Consider the following 8,047-nt stretch of genomic DNA (forward strand, 5'->3'; position numbering starts at 1 on the left):
CACTGCCTGGGCAAGGAATGAAAAGTTATTGCAGTGATGTGAAACAACCTGAATTAGTCACTGACCTATTTTGCTGCTGACAAGAGGAGGAGTAGCAGCTTCTGGAAATGCATCCAGGCCTGGACAGGCTGGAGGAGGCCAGAGGAGTTGAGTCCCATCGGAACTGTAGCCACTGCAGAGAGGGGGAAGGAGGTCAGCCCACCCTGGCACCAGTGGCAGAGGGAATCCTAGGGATTGGCATAGCCCTGTATCCAGCCTGATATCCAACCTTCTGCTCCCTGTGAAGCAAATTTCACTTACTAGGCACTGTTAATCCAACATACAAATCTGGCAAGTAAATCTCGAAGGTTCAGCCTTCCACAGGTAACTCATTCATAACGCAGCGTTTGCCAACCTGCAGTTGCCCACCAACATCCGCTGTGGCACTGCAGCTGATTTCACTGCACTGGTCTTGGTGACTGAGCACTTGCTCTGATCTGCAAAACCAATTCAACATCAGGCAGATGCTATTGGTGAAATTCTAGTGTGAACTGAGTTCAAACTTCCATTGACACCAGTGCAGACAAAATGTCTCTTCAGGGCTTGAAAATGCAGTTTTGTAGTGCTGGAAGCAGGTGGAAACAGACATCAGGACCAAAACTATAGCAGAGATGATAAATCAGAACTATTCATGACTCAACAACATTTCTCTAAGGTACCTTAATCTTACCTTTTTTTCTCTAACTTCATTGTACTCATATAAAATGATGTGCAGATCATAGCCGATATTTTCCAAAGACATACCAACCTTTTGCTCTGATGTCCACCTTGGTCACCTAGGTATCTGAACAGGTTTTAAGCTGTTGAGCTGCATTAGCTTCCATTTACAGAGTCAGTATTTTTTCATATGGACATCAATAAGAATTTCAAATCTGATTATTCACCTTTCATTAGCACACAAGGATGAGTGTAACATTCTGCCTTGGATTTATTCTGTACTTTATTCTGCAACACAGGAAGGTTTATCTGCAGAGCTGTTCCTTCTGGAAAATTACACCGACTGGCATTTAAATGGTGTAGCACTAGCAACATACCCACTTCCAACACACATGTACTGTACAATGCTGTTAGTCCCCGACGCTTAGATTCATCATGAAGAATGAAAGAATGGGAGAGACGCAGCCCTGAGCCCCTCATTTCTATTCCCCATGGCCTCTTTACATAAGCTTTCCCCTGAGAAGGGCAAAGCCAATGGAACCAAGTCCTTCCTGAGACCATTACGATCACCATAATGGGCCTGGCTGGCTATAGATGGAGGAGCCCAGGTATGTTGTACTCTTATTGATTTTCACCCTTCCATTTCTGTACATTTGGGAGCAGCATTTGTTTCTGTTAAAAGTGCTACTTCTATATTCTCTTTTCCAGGACTGAGGAAGAGAGGGCTGAGGCTGGGGACCTGAGGTTACAGTGCCTCCATAGCTGCTCCCCAAATAGTAAGTGACCATGGCTCTGATTATGTCCAATACCCAATGGCTTGTACCATCCCCATACTGGTTTCTTGGGGTTAAGAATAGGGTTTGGAGTAGGAACATGTGAAAATAGAGTTTTGTACTTTCCCCAGACAGTGTTACCCAAACGATAATCCACTAGCACAGAACAGTACAAAATTCTCCAGGATTCAATTTAGAATGTGCACATATCCTATAATTTTATGTTATCTCAAGAAGCTGTGACTTCACAATAGTTTAAAAATATGCTCTAATTTATAACTGTATAACTTTCAGTATCACTACCTTTTTTCTTCTCTACCTATCACCAGTTCATGATGATGCATGCTATTGAATATAAAATGACTGAAAGTAGCTATTGGTAGACAATAAGATTAATATAATTAATGCCATTTCTTGTGCTTCTATTAATTCTTACTCAGAAAATTGCTACGGTTTTTTTCAGCATTTGCAAAAAGGCTTACTCTAGGCTATGGGAGTTGGTGGTTCTATGTACAGAACAATTTTGGAGCGTGGCTCCTGGCCCATTGTGAATACTATACTTTTCCTTTACTCTCCAGGAAAGATGTGTGCAGTTTTATGCATTAATTTCCTTGCAAAGAAAGCAATTCCTCATTTAGCAGAAGGGAGAGTTGGGAAAGTGACCTGCTTGGCAGAGCTCTGAGATTGACTCTGTACTATTAAAATGTGGAAACCTCACAGCATTTTGCTGCCTCTGTCGTGCTAAGATGCACATCTCAGCTACATACTCATGGAAGCGTGATGTCCACAGCCCTCACAACTGAGGCGCGCCTGATTCCTCCTCAGACCTGCTGAAACAGCTCTCCAGCCCCATGTCCCTGCAGGTCATCTTCCCATAGACGTGATAATACTAGCGTTGCTCTCAAGCTTGGTTAGTCACGAGCTCAGTTGGTAACCCCTACTCTTTGTAATGTCATGTCAATCAGGGGCCTTTCCACAGGCAGATCCACATCCTTTCTTTTTCACAGGCAGGAAATTTCTATCAATACGAAACTGATCTGGGTCATTATTTCCCAAGAAAATTCACAACATACCAGGCTATTGGCTCAAATGGGCTTATTTCATCATGAAGACTGTCTAAAGGTCTTTGTTTCAAAGAAAAAATAACAATTTTTGATATTGCGAGGTGTTTCAAGGAATAGAACCAAGGTTATATTGGTCCTACCCCCAAGTCCACTCCAGTATTTTGATGTAAAGGACACACAGCTTACCTCCTTAGCTGTGCTGGCAGCTCTGTAAAAGCAAACTGCAAGCGAGAAGACAAGTATCCAAATCACCTGGTGCACTTCATTCAGTGTGTTCAGTGTCTTAAATTACAATCAATGACACCTGAAAGCAAACAAGAAAAATTACATTTCCCATTGATGCTCTCACAATGATTTAATGGAAGCATTATACAAAATATGTGCTTTCAGCTAATTAGACTTCAAGATGATGCTGTGTTCTTACCTGTAAAGCCTATTTTAGTGCTTTGGCTAAAAAGTCACAGATAAGCAGAATGTAGCATGATGTGGCAGGGGCAAGAAAAAAGAGTGATAGATGTGACATCTAGGTGAAATAAAGAATTTCTGACCATTATCACACTCTACTGTTATAGGAGTAGATGCAAACCCAAGGGCATCCCCCAATCATTAAAAGTTCCTTTTCTTTCCTCCTGCTCTCACATACTCAAGAAGTTTCCCTAAATTATTCCAGTTCCCTTTTTCTGAGCGATATCTTGAAATAAACTTTAGAGTCATTCCTCCATTTTGACTGGCAGCAGGTTTACCCAGTCACCACATAAAAATACCTACAGCACTGTCATTCTGCTTTTTCTTGACAATACAGCCAAAATCATCCCAAAAGCTATACAAGAGCCCTCCCACTTTTGTCCTAAATCCAAGGGCAAAAGTAAGATTAACCTTAATTCTGGGGCCTCACAGAGTGAAAGACCTGTGATATGGAGCTATTTCCCTGGATCAGTTAGCAAACCTCACAATAAATCAATTTAGGAAATGAATTAACCAAAGGTGTGACTACCAGTAATTGATCATTCTTTAATTCTGTAACAAGATTCATAACTGGTAAGACAGTTAATATCTCTAGGTCAAACTGAAGACAGGAACCGAAATATTACAAGCAAATCCCAGAACCTACAGTGGCATCAGAACTTCCCCACCACCAGTTGCTCCACATAAGGAAGGTTGGGGGCAGACTATTGACTGATCACCCCCACTTCCAGTGACAAACTGCAGCAACTTTCCAAAAGACTGAAGACCGTTTACTTAGGAAAAGTCACTGCTTTATAGAAAAACGCAAGCCACTGGAGCACAGGTCCAGTTCACAGGCCACAAGCTAAACCTTTTATAGGTATTCAGACCTGGCCAGTCATTCCACTGGGAAGACTGGTTTAATCTTAACAGGAGACCAAAGTGTGTTGTAGTCCCTTCTCTGAGGGTGGATTCATAGCCCTGATTCAAAGAGTTAGCATCTAATAACTGGATTTACTAGAGCTAATACATTGTGGCAGAAGTCTGACCTAGCCTATACAGAATATTAAGGAACATGAAAGTGGCTGAGCTGAGTCAGACCAAAAGTCCATGTAGCCCAGCATTCTGCCTCTGGCAGTAGCTGGTAGCAAATGACTGGAAAACCATAGGAAAGAAGAGCAGCATGTATAATACTTCAAATATGCCATCTTCAGGTCTCCTCACTCAACCTAACCCTTTGCTTTTACTAGCATTTTCTTCAGCATTTTTACATTCCTCACTGTTAGACTGTATTTAAGTCTCTGCTAGATCCTCAGCTAGTGGAAAGTGGATAAGCTTTGGAAGTCAGTGTAGTCCTCTGGAGGATCCGTACTCAGCATTTACTCTTGTACAATATCTAAGAAATTATATTTCATAACTTAGCCCATCTCTTTGCGATTGAAACTGACCCTAAGCATCAGTTGAGCAAGCATATTTGAGAAGCTCAAGTATAGCACTTTGCATTTTGTGTTATTCCTGCTGCCTAATATTGTTTTGAAGATTGTATTTCTATATCCAGCTTCTCACTCTGACTTTAAGCCTGAAAGTAAACAGCACACATTTGGTAAGCCCATAACTAAGACCAACAAGCAAAGGAAGTGACCTTGTTGTGAAGGTGTTAGAAGGGTGAATGTTGATAGTAGTCCATTGTACTGCACCCCCTTTCACAGAATGACTCCAGCGCAATTATCAGGGCACTGCCAAACAGTGACACTGACGTGGTACAGAGGACAAGAGTATCTATTTCAGGTCACTGCACCGAGATAATACAGCCATGAAGTACCTTATCCGGAAGAACCCCTGACCCAAAGGGCTGGCAGTCTTGTGCACAGTACAGAAGTCATTTTGTAAGTTAAACTTGTGGTTTTGCAATTGGTTTAAGCCAATTGATTGCTCAACAGAATGGTCTTTTCTTCCCCAGCCTTGAATTTTCACCTCCGCACTTGCATCAGCTCTAATAGTCCTGACCTTATCAGAGCATGGCCCTTTTGGCCTTGATGGTTTTACTGCTGTAAACACTGTTCTTAGTTATCAGTACTGGCCATTCCTTTAGTTCTACTGTTTCTTCTGGTGTTTACACAAACACGTTTCCATACATACTTCGTTCATACCGATGGGGAGCACTACTCGCTATTCAAGTACCTCTGGGAGGCAAAACAGAAGTAGAGAGGGCAGGCCAGGATCACCCTTTTAACAGGTAATATGGATGTATGTCAGTTGAAATGGTTTCTTAAACAGCAGCCCAGGGAATCACCCAGGGACACCACACTTTCCCTGAGGAGAGGAGAAAAGAAATGCCTTTTCATTTGGGAGAAAGGAGTAGAGCAACAGGAAGACCAGGCTAAAGAATAGTGGCCGTTGTTCAATATCACATCAGTTTCATCTTAGCATCAGCTACCTACAATGACTACATCTAATCTAGTTTAAGAAAGTGATGTGAGTGAAGATCTGCTCCAAGTTCAGAGTTTACTTATGAATGCAGCTTCCGCTTTAGAATCTTTATTATTCATGCTTATTAGGGAGGAAAAAAAGTTAGTTACTGCTGCTCATGATGGCACAAATGCTCCCAACCTTTAGATGAAAAGTCTGCTTCCTGGAGCAATTCTTGTACTACATCAAGTCTGAACATGCCTGTATCTGACCAAAGGACTCTCCTCGACTGTGTTTCTAGCTTCAAACACTCCTGCTATTTTTGTCCCATTACCCAAACTGCAAATGCTAAAAATGTGACAATGAAAACAAGTTATACCGCACAGCATCCACAATCCCATATCACTGTTCAGTTTTGAGTTCAAAATCATCTCAGTTTCTACTTTTTGGCCTGAAACCACAGATTGCTGCTCAGAAAAAGGCAAGAGAAGCACAAAGCTGTGCTTTGCACACTGTTGCATTAACTGGTTATTTGGGAACCTTATTAGGAATTATAGTTTTTGTTGCCTCTTCTTGACCCTGCGAGATGTAGTTGGGTGACTACAGACAGAGCAGACAAATGTAATTATGTCTGTTTTGGACATCACAGAGAATAGCTCTTGAAACTGCTGGATGTTACACCATGAGCCTTGGGTTTTACTGCCTGAACTGCAACATGGCAATTGTAGCACTCTTGTCCTTTGTTAGGCATAGCCATTTCTTCAGTGACACAGCCAAACTTTCAACACAGGGCACCAAATGGGCTGTGCATCCTCTCTGGCAAAAGCTGCATGACGGAGGCTGAGACAATAACCTGCATTCTGAGCCCAGACCCACGAGTGACTCTGCACAGACTCCCTGTGGTATAGGCAAGTGAACACCATACTTCAGAGTTGTGTTATGAGAGTCTGCTAGGGACAGGGCAGGACAGGCGCATCAGAACTTCACAGAATAGCTCATACTCAGCCTCCTCATCTCTGTAACTCTGTGTGGTGCCAGGAAGCGAGAGGAGACAGCACATGACAGTCATCCTAATCTTGTTTGAAAACTTCCTGATGACCAGTGCTTTCTTTATCATTGTAAGGTTGTCCGCACTGGGGCCAAATTCCCAAAAGCTGTTCACAGGAGCTGGTGCCATAAGACTGATCAATGGATTTGAGCTCTTCAACTGCATCACTAGCAAGTGTAGTGACTCAGCACAGTGTAGATTCAAAGCCATTTCTCCCCTGGAAATGCAGAGCATCCAGAATACAGAAAGAGTTGGGAAAGTCTCAGCTGCAGTTGCAGAGCTGTGCACCCACCTCAGCTTTCGTGAACGTGCTCACAAAAAAGACAAGAACTGCCCACTGCAGGGAGACAACAACTGCACTAGGACCACGAGCTTCTGCCTCCTTGCTTGGCCCAGGTAGATAGCCAGTGGCATCTCACGCTAAGGACAAATACTAGTCTTCTGCCAAAGCAAAGCCGCTTTCTTTCCCCAGCCCGAGGCCTGCCCTTTTTTTTTTTTTTTCCTGTTCTCCCAAAGCTCATTTTTTTGGTTGTATGCCAATTAGTTGCAAATATGCAAACAAGCTCATTATATTATCTGCATAAGAAATACCATGCAGAGCTACAGCAAAAGCATCAGTGATGAGGCTTGTAACCCCTGTGAGGTAGGTAAGTGTTATAATTTCTGCTGAGAGGAAGACAAGCAGGCAGCAATGAGAAATGACATGTTCAAGGTCACAAAAGGTACATGCTGTAGCTTCAGACTCACCTTTCTACATCCTTTTCTTTAGGCTTAGGAAGGGGACTGTCATGGAGTTTGGGTCTCTGAACCATAGTTTGAGGCCAGGTTCTGCATGTGCAAAAACCATTTATCTCTACATGCCATTCTGCCAGCTGGCTTTGCAACTTCTCTACCGCCTGCACATAAAAGTTTGCTGGCAATGTTGGTGCTGAGTTTCTTCACATGTGCCAAGTTGATGATTGTTTCTGTGGTATAAAATGAAAGGGATGTGAACAAGGAGGTACAAAATCCAAAGGCAGCTATTCAAGCCACAAAATATGCAGAGAACATTCGTATGAATGTTTATTACTAACATTATTTATTAATATTAGTACTAATTATTATGCATTTGTTTTGTGGCAGTGGCAAGCAGCAGGGGACAAGGTCTCTCCATTTGGAAGAGCCAGCGTTGCAACAGGCTCATGGCCTGTTAATAGCAGGAACAGGACAGGGGAAGTGTCATGCTGAGTCAGATCAATCACAAAAATGACAATGCCCCTTTGATTATTCGGGGTCTGCTTTTGTCAAAGACGGCACAGCACTTCAGAAGAGAGAGCGTCCTCTGCATTGCTCGACAAACTCACCACCTGCATTACTCCAGCAGAGGCAATGTGAGCAGAGCGTCATATTTAAACTCTTCACACAGAGGCTGTCCTGCACCAGCAGGACACTGGGACGTGTAATCAGAAGCTAGTTCTTACTGCTTATTTCAACTGGCATTTTGTTTCTTGGAGGCCTTGCCAGCTGGCCTCACTTAGAAATGCTCCAAGGCTATTCTAACTTGAACCAAACAGTGTATAAACAATATTCACTGATCCTCAGATACCATTTTCTTTTTTTGTCCTTCCATAAGG

Source organism: Apteryx mantelli, chromosome 16 (genome assembly GCF_036417845.1).
Source record: "Apteryx mantelli isolate bAptMan1 chromosome 16, bAptMan1.hap1, whole genome shotgun sequence".
Lineage (NCBI taxonomy): Eukaryota > Metazoa > Chordata > Aves > Apterygiformes > Apterygidae > Apteryx > Apteryx mantelli.